Source organism: Sapajus apella, unplaced genomic scaffold (genome assembly GCF_009761245.1).
Source record: "Sapajus apella isolate SASKATOON/1434 unplaced genomic scaffold, GSC_monkey_1.0 scaffold14, whole genome shotgun sequence".
Taxonomy (NCBI): Eukaryota; Metazoa; Chordata; class Mammalia; order Primates; family Cebidae; genus Sapajus; species Sapajus apella.
In genome coordinates, this window is record NW_022436954.1 from 29,721,166 (window position 1) to 29,744,967 (window position 23,802).

Sequence of the window (23,802 nt, forward strand, 5' to 3'; positions counted from 1 at the left end):
ATAAACCATAGGCTTTAGTTAATAATAATATATTAATATTGGTTCATTAAGAGTAACAAATGTCCCATACCAATGTAAGATGGTAATAATACAGAAAACTAGGTGAGGAGTTGTATGGGAGCTCTATACTATGTTCCTGATTTTTCTGTAAATCTAAAACAGTTCTCAAAAATTTAGTCTACAATTTAAAAAAATATAAGCCATGCTAAATCTAAACACAGCTTTCTGAGAGTTAGAATAATTACTGATCTAATTAATAAATATCAGGGGTTTTCAGGGGGAAGAGGATGTTCCTTATAAATCTTTGCTAACTCCAATCACTTTTTGAACAGGCAAGGAATTATCATAACTAACTCGTTTCCTTGCCTCTGCTTTTGCCCCTCCTTCCCCTCATCCTCAGCCTGAGTTGTTCTCTGAAAAAGGTAAAGTCAAATCATGAAAAACTTTCCAGTGGCTTCCCACCTCACAAGTAAAAGCCACAACTTCTCATAAAGTTCTCAAGGCACTGCATGATCTAGTTGCGGCTCCCTTATACCTCTGACTTTTAGCTCCTATTTTTTACTTCAGCCACATAGGTCTCTTGCCTCATCCCTCAAACTCACAAGGCTGGTTCACTTCCTTATTTCCCTTTAGGTCTCTGCTTAAATTTCACCTCACCTGTGCTGTTAAAGCTATTCTCTTTTATAATAAAAGGCCTTTCCCTGTTTTTAGCAGAAGTTCAAGTTCTCTCATGACATAATTTAGTTAGCATGGAAAGAGGGTCATAATATAGTGTTAAGGGAAAAAAGCAAGTTGCTACATATTATATCCTTTATATCTTAAATAAATAAAGAAGTGAGACAGCTGGGCATGGTGGCTCATGCCTATAATCCCAGCACTCTGGGAGGGAGGCCAAGGTGGGCAGATCGCTTGAGGTCAGGAGTTCAAGACCAGCCTGACCAACATGGAGAAACCCCACCTCTCCTAAAAATACAAATTAGCCAGGCATGATGGTGCATGCCTGTAATCCCAGCTACTCGGGAGGCCGAGGCAGGAGAATTGCTTGAACCTAGGAAGCGGAGGTTGTGGTGAGATGAGATTGCGCCATTGCACCCCAGCCTGGGCAACAAGAGCAAAACTCCATGTCAAAAAAAACAAAATCATATTCATCCAACCTTAGTGATGATTGGTAATTTTTCATGAACTGCATAACACTATCAAATATGAAGGTGGTTTCTAGATAAGCCTTGCTGACATGCATGTATTCAATCTCTTATGGTTGGCCCATCTCCATATACCATATAATAATGTTTCTAAAAAATCTGTATGCTTTATGGTTTTAAAATCAATTTCAGAAGGTATTAAACCTGATAATCTAGGCCGGGCGCGGTGGCTCAAGCCTGTAATCCCAGCACTTTGGGAGGCCGAGACGGGTGGATCACGAGGTCAAGAGATCGAGACCATCCTGGTCAACATGGTGAAACCCCGTCTCTACTAAAACTACAAAAAATTAGCTGGGCATGGTGGTGCATGCCTGTAATCCCAGCTACTCAGGAGGCTGAGGCAGGAGAATTGCCTGAACCCAGGAGGCGGAGGTTGCGGTGAGCCGAGATCGTGCCATTGCACTCCAGCCTGGGTAACATGAGTGAAACTCCGTCTCAAAAAAAAATAAAAATAAAAATAAAAATAAAAATAAAAATAAATAAATAAACCTGATAATCTGATAGTCACTGGTCTGTTGAGATTGTTTATTTTTTAAATGAAAGCCAGAATTTCTTTTTTATAATCCTAAATGGGAAAACATGCCTCAAAACACGATCTTGATTTCTAATTCCTACGTTTGGAGCCGTATAGACTCTTTTTTAAATATATGTACATTTACATAAGATAGGACCTACTGTGGCCCAGCATAGCCCTTTTAATCCCCAAACCCTGGATAGGCGTGGTAGGGAAAGAAACAGGAAACTTTTACCATCACCCTACATACTCCAAGTATTACCTCAGCTAAATCCTAGAGACAAATGAACCAAATCTCAATCTTCATGTTCCCGGCCTAGCATAAAACAAATCTTCCATCTCCTCCCCACACGCTCATGTGTAAGGTATGAAACTGAGGACAAGGAGGGTTAGAATTTTGGAAAGGGAAATATCTTCTTTCAACCACTAATAATTTCCTCAAAAAAACAAAACAGCCAGGTGCAATGGCTCACACCTATAATCCCAGCACTTTGGGAGGCCAAGGCTGGAGGATTGTTTGAGGCCAGGAATTCAAGATCAGCCTGGGCAACATAGTGAGACCCCATCTCTACAAAAAATAATTAGCTGGGCATAGTGGCACCTGTAGTCCCAGCTACTCAGGGGGCTAAGGTAGGAGGATTGCTTGAGCCCAGCAGGTCAAGGCTGCAGTGAGCCATGATCAGGCCACTGCACTTCAGTTTGGGCAAAAGAGCAAGACTATCTCAAAAGCAAAACAAAACAAAAACAAAAAAATTTAAAACCAACAAAGATTAGTTATTTGGTTACCACTTTAAACTGTTTAAGTGTGACAGGTTTTTAGTCAACTTGACTATAACAAATAAAATTAATTTCTAAAGCAGATATAGCTGAGGCAAAAAAATCATCTAAAATGTCCACTCATGCAGTGCAGATGTTATAAGATTGTAAGATAAAATGCTTTTAAATATATTATTGAGACTATGCTCTTATGATTTATATCCAGATATTAATAACACATACACCTACTCTTTGGATAGCCTACATTTATGTCTATGATGCTTAAGAAATAAAACACATTTCAGGTTTAAAAATCAATTAGCAAAACTTTCATGAAATATGTTAAATCTGAGAAAACAAGCCAGTACTTGCACACAAGTAATAAGTTACTTAAGCACTGAATAAATGATTTTGCCTTAAGTAGTCATATCACTTTGTTCTTTTTGTGTTGAATAATTTTGCCACTAATACCTAGAATATAATAAAAATAGAATTCTCTTTAAGCTTTGAAATGCTTTAGATATATCAACTTTTCATAGTTGAGAAAAATAAACACTCTGGATTTGAAGTTAGGAGCCACAAATTCCAGTCCTGATTCTGCAAATAAATGCTACAAGACTTTGACCAAAGTACATAATCTTGTAGAATACTCATTTTCCTACTTATAAAGCCTAATGTTCTTTGTAGTTCTAATATTCTCAGTTAAGATGAACATTTTTACTTCATTTAGCACACAGTATTCTTTGGTATAAAATCTGAACAGAAATAAACACTTAAGTCCACTGAATTAACTCTGCATGGAACTCTACCATATACCTATCCCATTCATAACTAAATGCCAAATATTTTTAAATCTTCATTTTGTTTTAGCTAATCCACAGTTTGATAATTTAAAAGCAAAAACATGTAGCCTAAGAATAATCAGCTCTTGTTAAGAAATTATTTATCATGAATTTGAAAAAATAAACTAGGGAACTTTGAAACAACTGTGTAACAGCTGTACAAGGGCACAGGCTCCACAAACAGGCTACAGGATTCAAATACAGTTCTACATAAAGTGTGTGACTTACAGGCTGGCCACATAGACAATTAGTTAGACTTAACCAAGTCTCCATTTCCTCAATAGTAAAATATGGGTAATAGTAACACCTACCCTCATCAGGTTGTTGTGGGAGTAAACAATAAAGCACAAACGGTCAGCAGCAACTAGCATAGTCCAGCACTTGGCGCATAATGAATGCTGTATCAATGCTGTTATTGTTGCACCTAAAGGTAAGGTCTGCATTCATACAACTGACATTTATTGACTACCAAGTGTCATGCTAGGGACTAGAGAAACAAAACAAGTAAATAAATGTATACAATCTGGGAAGACTTCCTCTAGGACATGACAACTGAATATTGAAAAGGAGAAATTATCCAAAGAAGGAAAAAAGAAAAGAAGGTTCCAAGAAGATAAAATTCCATATACAAAGACCTAGAAATATCCCCAAGATGGCACATTAGAACTGTATGTAGTAATTCAGCATGGTTATATCGGAGAATAGGAATATGAAGTAGACAGGAACCAAACTATGGAATATTATATACCAAATAAGGATCTCACATTTTATCTTCAAGGAAATCAACAGCCTCCCAAGAATTTTAGTTAGACTTAAATTTATAGTTTTTTGAGACAGGGTCTTGCTCTGTTGCCCAGGCTAGAGTGCAGTGGTGTGATCACAGCTCACTCTAGGCACGACTTTCCAGGCTCAAGCAATCCTCCCTCATCAGCCTCCTCAGTAGCTGGAATCACAGACATGTGACACTATGCCTGGCCAGTTTTTAAATTATCTTTTTATAGAGACAAGCTCTCCCTATGTTGCCCAGGCTGATCTTGAACTCCTGGGCTCAAGCAATTCTTCCATCTCTGCCTCCTTAATGTGCAGGGATTACAGGTGTGGGCCACCCGACCTTGTATAAAGAATGGTTTGTAACCAGGTGTCCTCATCAACATCACCTGGTTAGTTTTTTTCAAACTATATACATCCAGATCTCCCTTTCAGAAATTATTGATGAGTAGTTCTGACACGTGACATGGGACCCTACAAGTTTACTCTGAAAAGTTCAAGAGAATCACTATCTTAGATAATCTGATAAATACTGTGTGGAACAGAGGAAACCTTAATTAAAGACAGAAGGCCAAGATTCTACGGCAGAAATCCAGGTAAGAACTCATGAGGACAAAACAGTGGCAATAGCTAGATACTTAAGAATTCTTTAAAAATACAATTGAGAAGACTTGTGGGGAAGACAGAGAAATCATGAATGATACTGAGACACCCACAAGGCTGAACAAATGCAGACAGTTTCAATTTTGAAAGCACTGAGCTTGAAGTGTTCAAGAGATACATTGTGAGAAATAATAAACGGGCTAATGAATATTCCTACTTAGGACTCAGAAGAGAAATGTGAGTTGGAAATAAAAAATTGGGGATCATTACAAAATGAGTGTTTTTTAAAGTCGTGGAAGTGAAAGAAAATGTCTAAGAGCAACTCCTATAGGGATACTGCTTTACACATATGACCAATAATACTGATTCCCATTTCTCAATGTTATTTATCTGGAATTCAAAATTCCTGCAACTCAACTGAAGTACCACTCTTCTCTCTTCCACTTAAGATATCACAGAAATATATCACTAACAATACTATTATAGGATGTATTAGTCCATTTTCACATTGCTATAAAGAATGAACTGCAACTAGCTAATTTATAAAAATAAGAAGTTTAATTGACTCACAGTTCGGCATGGCTGGAGAGGCCTCAGGAAACTTACAATCATGGCAGAAGGTGGAGGGGAAGCAAGGCATGTCTTCACGAGGTGGCAGGAGAGAGAACAGCATGGTGGAAACCCCTATGAGCCAGTCACCTTCCCTGAGGTCTCCCTTGACATGTGGGGATTGCAATTTGAGATGAGATTTGGGTCGGGACACAGAGCCAAACCATATCATTTGGGAGGGTCCCTTGCCCCTCCCAAACCTCATGTCCTTTTCACATTTCAAAACCAATCATGCCTTCCCAGCAGTCCCCCAGAGTCTTAACTCATTGCAGCATTAACTCAAAAGTCCAAGTCCACAGTCTCATCTAAGACAAGGTTAAGTCCCTTCCACCTATGAGCCTGTAAAATCAAAGCAAGTTAGTTGCTTCCAAGATACAATGGGGGTACAGGCATTGGGTAAATGCTTCCATTCCAAATAGGAGAAATGCACCAAAACAAAGGTGCCAGGGCCCCCATGCAGGTCTGTAACCCAGTCATTAAATTTTAAAGCTCCAAAATTTCCCTTGTCTCTATGTCTCACATCCAGGGCACACTGATGCAAGGGGTGGGGAGGCTCCCACAGCCGTGGGCAGCTTCACCCCTGTGGCTCTGCAAGATATAGCCACTGCAGCTTTCATGGGTTGGCATCGAGTGTCTGTGGATTTTCCAAGTGTGTGTTGCAAGCTTTCAGTGGATCTACCTTTCTGGGGTCTAGAGGACTGTGGCCCTCTTCTCACAGTGTCCCAATGGGAAGTCTATGTTGGGGCTCCAACCCTACATTTCTCTTCTGCACTACCCTAGCAGAGGTTCTCATCATGAGGGTTCTGCCCCTGCAACAGACTTCTGCCTGGACATCCAGGCATTTCCATATATCCTCTGAAATCTAGGTGGAGGTTCCCAAACATAACTCTTGTCTTCTGCACACCTGCACGCCCAACAACATGTGGAAGCTGCCAATGCTTGGGCTTGTACCCTCTGAAGCAATGACCCGAGCTGTACCTTGGCTTCTTTTAGCCATGGCTGGAGCTGGAGCAGCTGGGACACACAGTGCCCTGTCCTGAGGCTGCACAGAGCAGCAGACAAGTCCTACGAAACCATTTTTCCCTCCTAGGCCTCCAGGCTTGTGATCAGAGGGGCACTGTGAAGGTCTCTGAAATGTCCTGGAGACATTTCCCTCATTGTCTTGGCTATTAACATTCACCACCGCTGGGCGAGGTGGCTCAAGCCTGTAATCCCAGCACTTTGGGAGACCAAGGCGGGTGGATCACGAGGTCAAGAGATCGAGACCATCCTAGTCAACAAGGTGAAACCTCATCTCTACTAAAAATACAAAAATTAGCTGGGCATGATGGTGCGTGCCTGTAGTCCCAGCTACTCGGGAGGCTGAGGCGGAAGAATTGCTTGAACCCAGGAGGCGGAGGTTGCGGTGAGCCGAGATCGTGCCATTGCACTCCAGTCTGGGCAACAACAGCGAAACTCTGTCTCAAAAAAAAAAAAAAAAAAAATTCACCACCTCGTTAGTCATACAAATTTGTGTAGCTGGGTTGAATTTCTCCCTAGAAAATGAGTTTTTCTTTTCTACCACATAGGCTGCAAATTTTCCAAACTTTATGCTCTGCTTCCCTTTTAAATAAAAGTTCCAATTTCAGAAAATATTTGTGAATGCAATGACTGAACACTTACAGGATTAGCCAGGTCACATCTTGAATGTTTTGCTGCTTAGAAATTTCTTCTGCCAGATACCCTAAATCATTTCTCTCAAGTTTAAAGTTCTACAGATCTTTAGGGCAGGCCAAAATGCTGCCAGTCTCTTTGCTAAAGTATAGCAATAATGACCTTTGCTCCAGTTCCCAATAAGTTCCTCATCTCCATCTGAGACCACCTCAGCCTGGACTTCATTGTCCTTATCACTATCTGCATTTTGGTCAAAAGCATTCAACAAATCTCTAGGAAGTTCCAAACTTTCCCAAATCTTCCTGTCTTCTTCTGAGCCCTCCAAACTGTTCCAACGTGTGCCCATTACCCAGTTCCAAAGTCACTTCCACATTTTCAAGTTTTCTTTATAGCACTGCCCTACTCTCAGTATCAATTGTCTATATTAGTGCATTTTCATACTGCTATAAAGAATGACCCAAGACTGGGTAATTTGTAAAGGAAAGAAGTTTAATTGACTCAAGCCCAAGCATTGGTGGCTTCCATGTGTTGCTGGGCCTCTCAGCATGGCTGAAGAGGCCTCAGGGAACTTACAATCATGGCAGAAGAAGAAGGGGAAGCATGTCTTCACAAGGCAGCAGTAGAGAAAGAGCAAGCACAGGGGAAACTGTCACTTTTAAACCATTAGATCTCAGGAGAACTCTCTCACTACTATGAGAACAGCATGGGGAACCCTGCCCCCATGAGCCAATCACCTCCTACAAGGTCCCTCCCTCAACATATGGGGATTACCATTTGGGATGAGATTTGGGTGGGGCCACAGAGACAAATCATATCATAGGGATCAACTCTATCTTATTTAAAGACAATGAGTAATCATTCGTAACTTGGTACTTTTTAATTTTTTTATTTCTAAAAACATAGGATACATGTGCAGAACATACAGGTTTGTTACATAGGTATACATATGCCATGGTGGTTTGCTGCACCTACTGACAGGTTGTCCAAGTTCCCTCCCCTCACCCTCCACCCCCCAACAGGCCCTGGTGTGTGCTGTTCCTCCTCTCTCTGTGTCCATGTCATAACTTGTTCCTCTCTCTGTGTCCATGTCACAAAATCAATTACCTGAGATGCAGATTTAAGGGACAGGTAGAGGAAGGGGAAACCACAAGGGAGAATGAGAAAGTTTAACTAAAAACTTGAGAGAAAAAAATAGGAATGTCTCCAAAAATCAAAGGAATAAGTTTCAAGAAAGAAGGACTAACTGCTGCAGTAAGATTAGACAACTAGAGAAACTGTTTGAGGAAACAGAAATAATAAATGAAGCATAGCTATAACACACATACTACATATACATTACCTATACAAGTATTACATTATACTATCTCCTCCCAAAACCCCTTGGGCTGGAAAGTTCTGTGGACCAGAAGGCTAGGACCAAAACAGAAAAAGCCAATTGGAACAAGAAAGTAGTTATAAAAATGGCATGAAGGAGGTAGGAAAAGGCAGGGAACAGAAAGAATAAAGTGATTGTAAATAATTCATCGCCTAGATCTAAAATGTCCATTTTGATTTTGACTCTATTTAGCTTTGATCTTAAAGCTTTTGTTTAAAACTTCTCATTATATTGACAGTGTAGCTGCAGAACATTTCTAACACCCATTTCAATTATTTTCAAGAGAAATTTTCAACTTAGGTCTATATGTCTTTACTGAATATACGCATGCAAAAGGTATGAGTGAAAAGCATACACATAACAAATTTCCTGCCATCATGACCTGTGTAACTATGGGAGATTAAACAGCATACAAGCGTCTAGCCCATTCTACAAAACTGAATAAAACAAAAATATAGCAGAGTAGGGACAATTAATTTATTTATCCAACAAACATTAGATGTTATGTACTAGGCAATGAGTAAGGCGCTGGGGACACAAGACAAGACAGGATAGGTCTTCGAAGAGCTTGCAGTTTAGTTGTGAGACAGGGTGATAAAAGGAAACCAACTAATAAAATAATTATGAACTCAAATGAATAAAGAAGGAGAAAATCTAAATATAGAGATTACGGGAGAAGGAGGACACAGTGATCAGCAAATGTCTCCCAGAATAAGGGATCTTAAGCAAGCCCTGCCCCAAACCAAAGGAAAAGAAAGAACAGTTAGGAAAAGGCCTAAAGTGAGAAGAGTCTGGAACACAGAGAAGCTAAAAGAAGACCAACATATTGTGAGTGCACTAAAGGAAGAGGGTGAGCAGTAGGAGATCTGTGGAAAGGTAGTAGTTAAGAGTTGGACATGGAAAGCCTTCTGGGCACAATGAGTCTGGATTTCCTTTCAACTGCAATGGAAAACCAACGGATTTTTAAGCATGGGAGTGTCTAAATTACATTTTTTAAATGTAGCTACCTGCTACACAACTTATCTTAGTTTCCAAACTAAAATCAACACCAAGGGAATTATAAAATCAAAATACACCTTATAATGTCATGACCACACCTCATCCCCCATATACACATGACTACCCAAGTAGCTCCAAGTTTCACGAGAAACTGCTTTTAAAATAAATGTTAGCCGGGCGCAGTGGCTCACGCCTGTAATCACAGCACTTTGGGAGGCTGAGGTGGGTGGATCACGAGGTCAAGAGATCCAGACCATCTTGGTCAACATGGTGAAACCCCGTCTCTACTAAAAATACAGAAAATTAGCTGGGCATGGTGGCGCATGCCTGTAATCCCAGCTACTCAGGAGGCTGAGGCAGGAGAATTGCCTGAACCCGGGAGGCAGTGGTTGCGGTGAGCCGAGATCGCGCCATTGCACTCCAGCCTGGGTAACAAGAGCGAAACTCCGCCTCAAAATAAAATAAAATAAAATAAATGTTAAAGGATCTAGAATTTAGGCCAGGAGCAGTGGCTCATGCCTGTAATCCCAGCACTGTGGGAGGCTGAGGCAGGTGGATCACCTGAGGTCAGGAGTTCGAGACCAGCCTGACCAACGTGGCAAAACCCTGTCTCTATTAAAAATACAAAAAAATTAACCGGGCATGATGGTGTGCACCTGTAGTCCCAGCTACTTGAGAGGGTGACGCAGAAGAATCTCTTGTACCCGGCAGGCAGAGGTTGCAGTGAGCCAAGATTGTGCCACTGCACTCTAGCCTGGGCAACAAGAAACTCTGTCTCAAGAAAAAAAATATCTAGAGTATAATGAACTTGGCTATCAACTGCTGCATAATATCACACTGTCTTTTAGATTTAAAAAAATCAGTGAAAATATCAAATGGATAAAGCTGTTATTGATAAAGGATACTTCCCTTCCTTGAACCCAATTTTGCAGAAAATAGTGGTAGAAGAGACAGATGAGTCAAATATGGGTAAACTTTTCAAGAAATGAATAAGCAATAATAAAAAAGACAATCACAAGTATAGAACAGACATGGGGAAATTGGAGCATCCATATATTTCTTGTTATTTTTTGAGACAGAGTCTTGCCCTGCTGCCCAGGCTGGAGTACAGTGGCACAATCTCAGCTCACTTTAACCTCTGCCTCCTGGGTTCAAGCGATTCCCCTGCGTCAGCCTCCCTAGTAGCTGAGACTATAGGTGTGTGCCACCACGCCTAGCTAATTTTTGTATTTTTAGTAGAGATGAGGTTTCGCTTTGTGGGCCAGGTCAGTCTTGAACTTCTACATGATCTGCTGGCCTTAGACCCCTAAAGTGCTGGGATTACGGGCATGACCCAGCACGCCTGACCCATATACTTCTGATGGCAATATAAAAATGGTACAGCCACTTTAGGAGAGAGAAATTGGGCAATTCCTCAAAATGTTAAACATAAATTTGCAACAATTCCACTCCCAGATATCTACCCAGGAAACATGTTCATACAAAGTCTTACATGCAAATGTCCATAGCAGCATTATTTGCAATAACCAAAAAGTGAAAACAACCCAAATGTCCAACAAAAGAGTTCAGATAAACAAAATGTGCTATGTCTATACAATGAAATATTATTCGGCCACATACATCATTAATGATCTTTACCAAAAAATCCTATTTTATTTTGTACAAATGATACACTCAGGTTGGTTAAACAGAAGATGTCTCTGTTTTCACTAAGCAAGGTAAAATGAGTAGTATGGAATTTCCTATCTAGGGGGGTGACAGAGTATATTAAAAAAACAGTATCAGTTCCACACATTATTCACAACAAAAAGAGACAGATGTTGGCATTTTTAACAGATGCCCAAGAAAAACACTGCCAAAGTCACGGCAGCTAAGAATTTCTGTCTGCTGTTTCACAGGGAAATAATGAAATGTGATGGTGATATGGCATATGCTTGGCTACATCCACGATAACAATAACCACCAAGGCCTCAATTGGACAACTCCAGAATGCCACTTCATCATCTTCCTTTTCTATTTCTGTTATCATTTGCATTACCAATCTTTCTTCTGAACAAAGACAACATTTTCAGGTCTTAAGTGTTCCCCATTTCCAATACTTTTTTTTGTAATGCTTTTCTTTTCTTTTGAGAAAGTGCCTCATTCTGTTGCCCAGGTAGAGTGGTAATCATGGCTCACTGCAGCCTTGACTTCCTGGGCTCAAGTGATTCTCCTGCCTCAGCCACCTGAGTAGCTGGGACTCCAGGTGTGTGCCACATTGCTCAGCTAATTATGTATTTTTTGTAGAGACGGGATCTCCCTATGTTGCTCAAGCTGGTCTCAAACCCCTGGGTTCAAGAGATCTGTGCCTGCCTTGACCTCTCAAAGTGCTAGGACTAGAAGCGTGGGCCACCGTGCACAGTCTATGTTTTTCTTTTAAAAGAAAGACGGGGCCAGGCGTGGTGGCTCACACCTGTAATCCCAGCACTTTGGGAGGCCAAGGCGGGCAGATCACGAGGTCAAGAAATCAAGACCATCCTGGCCAACATGGTGAAGCCCCGTCTCTATTAAAAATACAAAAAATTAGCTAGGTGTGGTGGTGCGTGCCTGTAATACCAGCTATTCGGGAAGCGGAGGCAGGAGAATCACTTGAACCCGGGCAGCAGAGGGTGTAGTGAGCCAAGATCATACCACTGCACTCCAGCCTAGGTGACAGAGCGAGACTCTGTCTAAAAAAAAAGAGAGAAGTACATCCATCAAAGCAAATTATTTTGTGTTTTCATGTACTAAACACCTGTAAAGACCAGCATGTTTATTTAAGAGATAGACAAAAGTGGTTATATGGGTCCTAGATGGTTTCTCATATTTTGGCTACAAAGGAATTACTTAAACTAATATATAGCTGGTTCCTTTTCAACACATAACACAGCTCATATTTCCATGATTCAAATGTATGGGTACTATAAAATATATTTTTTTAGCATTTTCAATGTATCTTTTTGTTTGTGGCTTAGTCTTTCATCTAAATTTTCTCCCTTGTTTGAGAAACTTGTAGAGCCAGTTTTTCATGATATCACAAATTTATGTATTATTATTAACACACTCTATGATTTCTGGCATTAGATCAAGGAAATCTGTCTAAAAATACATTTATCACAATTCACATGTGGATATGAACTAGATTTACAGACAAACATTTATACATCTTTGGTTTAATACGAGAATTTAGTAACATTTTAGGGAAGAAAAGATGATTTTCAGGTGAACCAAAATCCAAAGTTGTACAATTCATTTTCTACTCAATGTGCTGTTCTTTCCTTACAAATTTTTAGAAAAGTAATATGAAATTATCTAGAAGCTTAAAAAGTTTAATGCTTCTGTTTTCCTAAGGAAATTTCTACAAATTTGTAAAAAAAAAAAAAAAAAAAACTTAGCCAGACTTTTAATAAAACCAGTAGTGTTTTATCCTGTTGTAACTGTACTATACTACTTATTTTAATTGTACTATACTATTAGAAGACTGACTTCAGGTACTAAAACCAGTAAAATATTTATAGATTACCTTAAAATATCCCACCTATTGTAGTTATATGTCCAAAAAAAGTAAGTCTTTATCTTTCAGAGTTCTCTCTCATACTATGGTTGAAAGGGACATAACCAGAAATTTGCTTTGAAATGATATATGGGAGTAGGGACAGAAAGTATGTAGGGATACACATGAAAGAAGAATGACTATGTGCTAAAATTATTGAATTTGGGTAATGGATACACAGGGGTTCATTATACCTTTCTCTAAATTTGTTTGGTTTGAAATTTTCTGTAGAAGTGTTGTTGTTGGCTGGATGTGGTGGCTCATGTCGAAAATCCCAGCACTTTGGGAGGGTCAGGCAGGAGGATCCCTTGAAGCCAGAAGTTTGAGACCACCCTGGGAAAATAGCAAGACCCCATCTCTACAATAAACAAAAACAAAAATAAATCCCAATTTAGGCAGGCATGGTAGTACATGCCTGTAGTCCTAGCTACTTGGGAGGCTGAGATAGGAGGATTGCTTGAGCCCAGGAGTTTGAGATTACAGTGAGCCATTGCACTCTAGCCAGGATGACAGAGTAAGACCCTGTCTTTAAAAAAAAAATTCTTTTTCTATGAGACGGAGTTTTGTTCTTGTTGCCCTGGCTGGAGTGCAACAGCACAGTCTTGGCTCACTGCAACCTCCACCTCCCGGGTTCAAGCGATTCTCCTGCCTCAGCCTCCCAAGTAGCTGGGACTACAGGCATGCGCGAACATACCCGGCTAATTATGTATTTTTAGTAGAGATGGGGTTTCACCATGTTGGTCAGGCTGGGTCTTGAACTCCTGACCTGAGGTGATCCACCCATCTCAGCCTCCCAAAGTGCTGGGATTACAGGCATGAGGCACCACACCCAGCCCCAATTTTTTTAACTTAAAAAAAAAAAAAAAAAATCTAGGCCAGGCGCGGTGGCTCACGCCTGTAATCCCAGCACTTTGGGAGGCCGAGGCAGGCGGATCACAAGGTCAAGAGATCGAGACCATCCTGGTCAACACGGTGAAACCCCATCTCTACTAAAACTACAAAAAATTAGCTGGGCATGGTGGCGCGTGCCTGTAATCCCAGCTACTCAGGAGGCTGAGGCAGGAGAATTGCCTGAACCCAGGAGGCGGAGGTTGCGGTGAGCCGAGATCGTGCCATTGCACTCCAGCCTGGGTAACAAGAGCGAAACTCCGCTTAAAAAAAAAAAAAAAAAAAAAAATCTAAAAAACTCTTCTTTATAATAGAGAAAATCAACTTTAGGATGGCTAATTCTTGTTCTGCATTATTATTAATTCACAACAAAGGTTAATGTAAAGAAAGAAATTGTAATGAATTTTAGGAGTATATTAAATGTCAAAACACACAAGTTTACTATCTTTTAAATTTTCTCTAATCATATCTGTTAAGCGCAAATAGCAGACATACTGTGAAGTATGCTTGATATATATGAGGATGATGCTAACATGACCTTAAAAGGTAGCACAGATCAAGGTTAATTAGCTGGTATACTAGATTAGCTTTTAAAAGCAAGTTTGGAATCTTCAGCTCCTATGCCTTACTGAAACACAACTTACCAGTCTTAGAAACAATTCTAATCATTACCATGTTAGAGGATCAGATTTCAGCCAAAATCTTGCTGTTTAAACAAAAGTAATGCAAAGGTATTAACAAATAGCAAAAGACCATGTCTAGGTTTTGGGTTTCTTGAGGAGTTGGGATTTCTGGCATAGGCACAGTTCTACTTAATTCCAATCCTTCCAAATGGTTCACACTTTTACTTCGGCATCATTCCACCAGTCCCTTGTGGCTCTGGCCAAATCAAACTCTGACTTGAAGTAGTTTAATGTCTGTTTAAGTGAGGACAGTACCAGCTGCTTTACCGGCATAATGTTCATCTTGCAGTTTTGCTCAACATGAGCAATGATTTAAAATGTTAAGGCATCTAATTTAAGCAGATACAAGCAAAAGTATTTTAGCTTTTCCACATATTTGTGTTTGCTTCACTGGATCAGACAAATCTGGTCTCAAGTTACTTAAACAGGATCAGTGATCACACAGTAATGAGAATGATGGTGTTAGGCCATATGAAAATTTCATTATTTTATGTTTAGTTATACCCCATAAATCCCTACATGCCTAGCAACACAGGACAAGCTACATGGACAGGATCGCTAAAGAGCCTTTAACTTACAGAGGCCAAATTTAAGCTCTGAAATATTAGACAAGTAAAAGCAGAATATCTCTCATTAAACATATTCTTTATTAAATCAATATTTATTGAACACTTATTATATGCCAGGCAAGTGGGGGAAAACAGCTGAACTTCTACTGTCAAAACACATCCAAGCTAAAGGACAGAGACTACAATAAACAACAACAGAGAAGTATTTATATCAAGGATCGATAAATGTTATGAAGAAACCTTAAGCAGGGCTTGACAGCGATGGCGGTGCGTGCCATTCTATTGAGGGTACTAAGGAGAGGCCACTGAACAACATGAGCGAGGAAGTCATGCAGACTATCTCAGGGAAAAGTGGTCCTGGCAGAGGAAACAGCCCAAAGACCCTAAGATAAGAGCATTCCTAACATCATTCAAGGAGCAGTGAAAAACAGTGTGTTTCATTCAAAGATAAAAAAAGAGAAGGCAGAGCGCAGTGGCTCACACCTATAATCCCAGCACTTTGGGAGGCTGAGGCGCGTGGATCACCTGAGGTCAGGAGTTCAAGACCAGCCTGGCCAACATGGTGAAACCCTGTCTCAACTAAAAATACAAAAAAATTAGCTGGGCATGGTGGCAGGTGCCTGTAATCCCAGCTACTTACAGAGGATGAGGCAGGAGAATCATTTGAACCTGGGACGCAGAGGTTGCAATGAGCCGAGATCAAGCCACTGCACTCCAGCCTGGGCAACAAGAGCAAAGCTCTGTCTAAAAAAAAGAGAATATCATTCTGCACACTCACACAAAAAAAGCAAAATGGGTGGATATGCTGAAACCAGGCCCACATCCTATCATTTACCTCTTCATATTATACAACATCTTTACACATATTCATATTCACTGCTAGCACATTGCTTAAGAAATGCTTACTATTGGCTGGTTGTGGTGGCCCACGCCTGTAATCCCAGCATTTTGGGAGGCCAAGGTGGGTGGATCACGAGATCAGGAGTTCAAGACCAGCCTGGCCAACATGCTGAAACCTTGTCTCTACTAAAAATACAAAAATTAGCTGGGTGTGGTGGCACACGCCTGTAATCCCAGCTACTCAAGAGGCCAACCAGGAGAACTGCTTGAACCCAGGAGATGGAGATTGCAATGAGGTGAGATCATACCACTTCAGCCTGGGCAACATAGCAAGACTCTGTCCCAAAAAAAAGAAAATAAAGAAAAGAAATGCTTACTATTGCTTTGACTGCAGAAAGGCATAGACTGGAGAGCCCTGGCTAGACTGGCCTGAATCAGTGTAAGGAAATGGTGTTAGTAGCAGCCTAATAACAGAAAGTTACCTATCATGTGGCTGAAATTAAAACACCAGAAGCAACAACAGGGATAAACATTAAGCAAATAAATAAGATTTCCTGTAAGCAAGTTAACCCAAGGAGCAGGTAATTTTTTTTTTTTTTTTTTAACAAAACTTGTAGTATCATTTGAATTAGGGGCAAAAGAAACTTACTGGGGCGGGTGTGGTGGCTCATGCCTGTAATCCCAGCACTTTGGGAGGCCAAGGTGGGTGGATCACTTGAGGTCAGGCATTCCAGACCAATCTGCCCAACACAGTGAAACACCATCTCTACAAAAAATACAAAAATTAGCTGGGCATGATGGTGTGCATCTGTAATCCCAGCTACTCAGGAGGCTGAGCCAGAATAATTGTTTGAACCCAGGGGTGGAAGTTGCGGTTGAAGTGAGCTGAGATTGCACCACTGCACTCCAGCCTGGGTGACAGAGCACGACTCTGTCTCTAAATAAATAAATACCTTATTAAAGCACCATTTCCCAATGTAACATTTTTTCTTCTAATTTCACAAGTTAGCACTTTGAAGTCATCATTCAAATATCATTTCAATGAGCCTGCCCAGTCCACCTTGTTGTAAATCTGCAATGCCTCCCTCATCTACATCCCATTCTTCCTTATTCTGCTTTTCTTTTTCTGGTATCACCTCCCAACATACTAGATAATATACGGTTATGTTCATTTTTTAATCAGCTGTTTCACCCCATTTCCCTCAGGATCTTGGTTTTGTTCTCATGTATCCCAAGCCCCCAGAACAGTGTCTAGAATATAAGAGATGCTTCAGTTAAAATTTCTGCTATCCATACCCTATGACAAACTATTCAATCTGGTATAAGCCCATGTCCCCAAGTTTTCTCCAAAAGCTTTTAGCAAAAGTATGCTCGGGGAAAATGATAATCATTTTTTAAATCTCCCAGCACAAATGTTAAATCCCAAAGGGCTAACATCCTTCTTCAAAGTATTCTATCACTAACCCTCTTTCATACTTCATTTGCCAATTTTATTTAATCCTACACCCTCAACTTCCCAAAAGGATTTTTCCCTGAAAGCTTGTGATTAATAGCACAATCTCTGAAGTGACACCACTTGCATTCAAATCCTGCCTCTGCCACTTACTAGCAGTGATGTTGGACAAGTAAAATTTATCTCTGCTTGAGTTTCCTTGTCTATAAAATGGTCTAACAATGGTACCTGTATCCTAGAGTTACTGTGAGAAGTTAAATGAGGTAACACTATAAAATTATTAGGTCAGTGCTCAGCACATAGTAGGCATGTAATATACATTATCACCAACAACAGCAAAGGCTCAGTTCTCAGCCCTTCATTCTTCATCCCCAAAGACCTTAATCTCTGAGATTCCTATTATCTCTGTACAAATGTCCAGTCAGACTCCTGAGCTCACCTCTCTGGTCTTGTCAAATACTTTGAAGAAAGGACAAATACTTTGGAGAAAATGGAAGTGCTAGAACAAAGGAAACCTGGTGGGACTTCAGATTTGGTGGTCAAGGAAGGCTTTTGTGAAGAGATGACATTTAAGCAGAGATAAGACTGTCAAGAAGCCAACACTGACAAGACCTAGGTCAGTGGTTCTTAAAATCTCCTCGCTGGACAAGCAGCATAAGAATCACCTAGGAACTTGTTAGGAATGCAAAATCTTGAGCTCCATTCAAGTCCTATAGATTCAGAAACTCTGGAGTTGCGCCCAGAAACCTGTGTTTCAACAAGTCCTCTGGGTGGTCCTGAAGTACCACTGAGCTATGGGAAGATCCTACCAGGGAAGGGAACTGCCAGGCTTGTTCTTGCCTTAGGACATTTGCACTTGCTGCTTCCTCAGATCTCAGGGAAGTACACTTCCTCTAGGAAAAAATTTTCTTAATTATATGCTTGCCTGACTCCCTTACCTAAGAATGTAAACTCCATAAGAACAGAGTTTTGTATTGGTTTTTTTGTTGTTTTTTGAGACAGGTCTCACTCCCTTTGTCCATGTTGGAGTGCAGTGGTACAAGCACGGCTGACTGCAGCCTCCACCTCCCAGGCGCAGGGGATCCTCCTACCTCATCCTCCTGAGTAGCTGGGACCATAGGTGCATGCCACCATGCCAGGCTAATTTTTCTATTTTTGTGGAGACAGGGTTTCACCATGTTACCTTGGCTGGTCTCAAACTCCTATGCTCAAGTGATCAGCCCATCTCGGCATCCCAAAGTGCTAGGATCATGGGCACGAGCCACCACGCCTGGTTGTTCCCTATCCTTTATAGAGTGTAGAGACTAAACTCCATGATCTGTCATCAGAAGCCCTCTAAAATCTAGTACCAATGCTCTATGGTATAGTGTTACTCCAGTGAGCTCCCTAATGAACCATACCTTGTGTAGTTTCTCTCCCATGATGATTCTGCACTGGACCACGGACTGCTCTGACCAACAGACTGGCAGAAGTGATGCTGTACCAGCTCAAGGCCCAGCCCTTAAATGGACTAGCATTTCTTCCCTCTTGGAACACTTGTTCTTAGAAGTTCTTTCTGGCCGGGCACGGTGGCTCAAGCCTGTAATCCCAGCACTGTGGGAGGCCAAGGCGGGTGGATCACGAGGTCAAGAGATCGAGACCATCCTGATCAACATGGTGAAACCCCGTCTCTACTAAAAATACAAAAAATTAGCTGGGCATGGTGGCGCGTGCCTGTAATCCCAGCGACTCAGGAGGCTGAGGCAGGAGAATTGCCTGAACCCGGGAGGCGGAGGTTGCGGTGAGCCAAGATCGCGCCATTGCACTCCAGCCTGGGTAACAAGAGCGAAACTCCGTCTCAAAAAAAAAAAAAGAAGTTCTTTCTTTGCACTAATCCCTTATTCCACTATGCACCATTAGCAATAATTCAGATCAGTTTCTATGAAATCTACTCACAAATGCTACCATGATCCCCTTGAACTCAAAATAATTTTTCCCACTAAGTCCCTGAAGTATTTTTGTACCTCTCAAAAAGTAATAGTCTACCAGGTATTAAGAGCATAGTTATTTCATTCATTTATTTAATGTTTAATGGCACAATGCATCAGACATTGTTCTAAGTGCTGACAATAAAGTTAATAATCTATATGCCATTCTATATGCTAGACATCAATCTAAATACTTTTCTAGGTTTTCTCGGTCTTCAAGAATTCTAAAAGTATCTTCATTTTGCCGGGCGCGGTGGCTCACGCCTGTAATCCCAGCACTTTGGGAGGCCGAGGCGGGTGGATCACGAGGTCAAGAGATCGAGACCATCCTGGTCAACATGGTGAAACCCCGTCTCTACTAAAACTACAAAAAATTAGCTGGGCATGGTGGCGCGTGCCTGTAATCCCAGCTACTCAGGAGGCTGAGGCAGGAGAATTGCCTGAACCTAGGAGGCGGAGGTTGCGGTGAGCCAAGATTGCGCCATTGCACTCCAGCCTGGGTAACAAGAGTGAAACTCTGTCTCAAAAAAAAAAAAAAAAAAAAAGTATCTTCATTTTACATAAGGAAACTGAGGCAAAGAGAGGTTAAAAAACTTGTCAAAGATCATACTGCAAGTGGTGGAGTCAAAATACAAACCCAAACATTCTGACTCCAGAGTTTATGCTATCAACTACTATTCTAACCTGCCTTGTACAGATGTGAACAAGACGAATAGCCCTGTTCTCATGGAACATGCATTACATCAGTGATGGTTAGTGGTATGGGGAAAGAGTGGTAATAGATGATATATGTAAATCAACAAAATTACTCCAGAGAGTGAGAATGCTCTGAAGTAAAACTGTGATGTGTTAGTGATGTGCAGTTACTTTAGACAGGGCAGTCAGAGAAGGCCTTTCTGAGAAGGTAACGTGGGAAAAGTCCTAACTATCAGCAAAAGCAGAAGAGCAAAGCAAAGACCTGGAAAGAAAACTTCAGGTAAAGAGAATAGCCAGTGAAGAAGTCCTAAGACACAAATAATCTTAGCATGTTTCAGGAACAGAAGTAAAGCCAATATGGCTGAAAGATGGTGCTAGGAGGGGAATGAAATGAGGTTGGAGAAATTAGCTGAGGCTTATATCATGCAGGGCTTTGTAGGCCACGTTAAGTCATTGGATTTCTTTTTTTTTTTTTTTTTTTTGAGACGGAGTCTTGCTCTGTCATCCAGGCTGGAGTGCAGGGTGCCATCTTGGCTCACTGCAACATCCGCCTTCTAGGCTCAAGCTATTCTCCTGCCTCAGCCTCCTGAGTAGCTGGGACTACAGGCGCCCGCTGCCACATCAGGCTGATTTTTGTATTTTTAGTAGAGACAGAATTTCGCCATGTTGGCCAGGCTGGTTTCAAACTCCTGGCCTCAAATGATCCACCTGCCTCAGCCTCCCAAAGTGCTGGGATTACAGGCATGAGCCACTGCACCCAGCCAAGTAATTGGATTTTACTGAGTAACAATGGAAGGTTCTAAGCAGGGTAATGACATGACCTGACTTACATTTTTGAAAGTTAATTCTGGCTGTTGCATACTTAATCAATTCTAGAAGGTCTAAAAGGAAGCAAGGAAAACAACAGGAGGCAACTGCAATAGTCCATGCAGGAAATTATGGATGTGGAGATTGAACCAACAGGATTTGCTAAGGGACTCTATATGGGAAGGAATGAAATGAATCATGGATGGCTCTAACCTTCTGGACATATACAGTGGAATAAATGGTGATATTAATTACTGAGGTGGGGAAGATAGAGGAGGCCCAGGTTGAGAGGGTGACAATCATGTATTGGATGTGTCTTTTTTTTTTTTTTTGAGAGGGAGTCTTGCCCCGTTGCTCAGGCTGGAGTGTGATGGTGCAATCTCAGCTCACTGCAACCTCCACCTCCCGGGTTCAAGTGATTCTCCTGCCTCAGCCTCCCAGGTAGCTGGGATTACAGGCGCTCGCCGCCATGCCCAGCTAATTTTTTGTATCCTTAGTAGAAATGGGGTTTCACCACGTTGGCCAGGCTGGCCTTGAATTCCTGACCTCATGATCCACCTGCCTTGGCCTGCCTTGGCCCGCCTTGGCCCGTCTCGGCCTCCCAAAGTGCTGGGATTACAGGCGTGAGCCACTGTGCCAGGCTGGATGTGTCATTTTGGAACTACCTATTCCAATATTCAAATGGAAATATCAGATGCTAGATATGAATCCAGAGATATAAATTTGAAAGTCATCTCATATTTATGGCAACTACACCTAGGATCAGTGGAGAGAGAAGAAAAAAGAACAGAACCTCAAGTTTCTGAGCACTTCAACATTTAGAAGCCAAGCAGAGAGGAAGCAAGTACATTACCCTGTCACCCTTCCAGATCACAAGTTCTTTAAGAGGCAAGGCAGTGTTTTCTTCATTTTTGTGGCACCCTGCAGAACTTAGCTGAGAAACAGAAACTCAGAGATGGCCAGTACATTTTAATGAGTGAATGCATGCTTGTCACTTGATTTCTCAAGCTTTCACTGCAGAAATATAATAACTCAAGGAGATACAGGCAACACTGCTTCACAATTGTAGCCACTTAAACATTTGTTTAATGAATGAAAGAAAACTGTGTTTTGGTAGACATATTTTAGTACTCATTGTTGTAGAGAACAGAGCAAGGAAAGGAAGAAACAAGCAGTAGCCTATATCCCCACACTGCTAACCAATGAAAATCACAAACTTACCCTTCATCTTGGTCCTAACTACAGGGTAGAAAGGGAATGGCACTGGAGGCTGCAACAGGAAGAAAGGGGCTTCCAATTCCCACAATGAAGCAGAGTTCTGGCTTTCATGATATAAGCATGTATTAAGCAGCAACTATATGCCGTGGATTAAAGTAAATACTAAGTACTATAAGTATAACAGCAAAACAGATAGGGTTCTTCAAATAACCTCCGTTCTGAAGAAGAAGATATGTATTACGTAAACACCACATAAGTATATATTCCTTCTTTTTTTTTTTTTTTTTTTTTTGAGACAGAGTCTCGCTCTATCGCCAGGCTGGAATGCAATGGCGCAATCTTGGCTCACTGGACACTCCGCCTCCCAGATGCAAGCGATTCTCCTGCCTCAGCTTCCTGAGTGGCTGTGATTACAGGCATGCGCCACCACATCCAGCTAATTTTTGTATTTTTAGAAGAGACAGGGTTTCACCATGTTGGCCAGAGTGGTCTCGATCTCTTGACCTTGTGATCTGCCTGCCTTGGCCTCCCAAAGTGCTGGGATTGCAGGCGTGAGCCACCACGCCCAGCCATAAATACCTATTTCTAAGAATATTAAAGTAAAATAAAATATTCTGTGAAAACATACACTGTTGCACAAAGCAACAAGGGGTGGGGGTTGAAAATACTACAGGTTTCTCACATGAGATACCTTAACAAGTCAGGCTGGGAGGTGGGGATAGGGTGAGAGTTATCTAGATGAAGGTAAGACCATGTAGGAAGGAATTTAGAATAATCCAAAGAATTTAATATGGGCCAGTGCTAGGCATGGCGGCTCATGCCTGGGAGGCCAAGGCAGGAAGACTGCTTGAGGCCAGGAGTTCAGGACCAGCCTTGTCAACTAGCAAGACCCCACCTCTACAAAAAATTTAAAAAGTAGCCAGGTGTGGTGGCACATGTCTGTAGTCCCAGCTACTTGGGAGGATCACTTGAGTCCAGGAGGTTGAGGCTGCAGTAAGCTATGTTCACACCACTGTACTCCACCCTGGGCAGCAGAGTTAGACCCTGTCTCAAGAAAAAATAAAAAAGAAAATAAATTTAAAAAAATAGGTCAGAGCTGGGCGCGGTGGCTCAAGCCTGTAATCCCAGCACTTTGGGAGGCTGAGGCGGGTGGATCACGAGGTCAAGAGATCGAGACCATCCTGGTCAACATGGTGAAACCCCATCTCTACTAAAAATACAAAAAATTAGCTGGGCATGGTGGCACGTGCTTAGTAGCTGTAATCCCAGCTACTAAGGAGGCTGAGGCAGGAGAATTGCCTGAACCCAGGAGGCGGAGGTTGCAGTGAGCCGAGATCGCGCCATTGCACTCCAGCCTGGGTAACAAGAGCAAAACTCCGTCTCAATAAAAAAAAAAAAAAAAAAAAAAATAGGTCAGTACCCAGCAATCCCATTACTGGGTATACCCCCAAAGGATTATAAATCGATCTATTATAAAGACATGTGCACACGTATATTCACTGCGGCACTGTTTACAATAGCAAAGACTTGGAACCAACCCAAATGACCATCAAAGATAGACTGGATAAAGAAAATGTCGCACATATACACCACAGAATACTATGCAGGCATAAAAAAGGAAGAGTTCATGTCCTTTGCAGGGACATGGATGAATCTGGAAACCATCATTCTCAGCAAACTAACACAAGAACAGAAAACCAGACTCTGCATGTTCTCACTCATAAGTGGGTATTGAACAATGAGAATACATGGACACAGAGAGGAGAGCATCACACACTGGGGTCTGTTG

The 23,802-nt window shown here is 41.4% G+C and overlaps 1 protein-coding gene and 1 long non-coding RNA gene across 4 annotated transcripts in view; both read right to left on the reverse strand.

The window, feature by feature from the left end:
* The window catches only part of QSER1 (glutamine and serine rich 1), an 89,843-nt gene that overhangs the window by 60,439 nt on the left and 5,602 nt on the right, over positions 1-23,802 (reverse strand). The window lies entirely within an intron of this gene.
* On the reverse strand, positions 4,325-23,769 carry LOC116555159. Its single transcript, XR_004270404.1, has 3 exons — positions 23,732-23,769; positions 12,400-12,402; positions 4,325-5,010 (listed from the first exon to the last, which is right to left on the reverse strand). It is a non-coding gene; the product is annotated as an uncharacterized LOC116555159 (long non-coding RNA).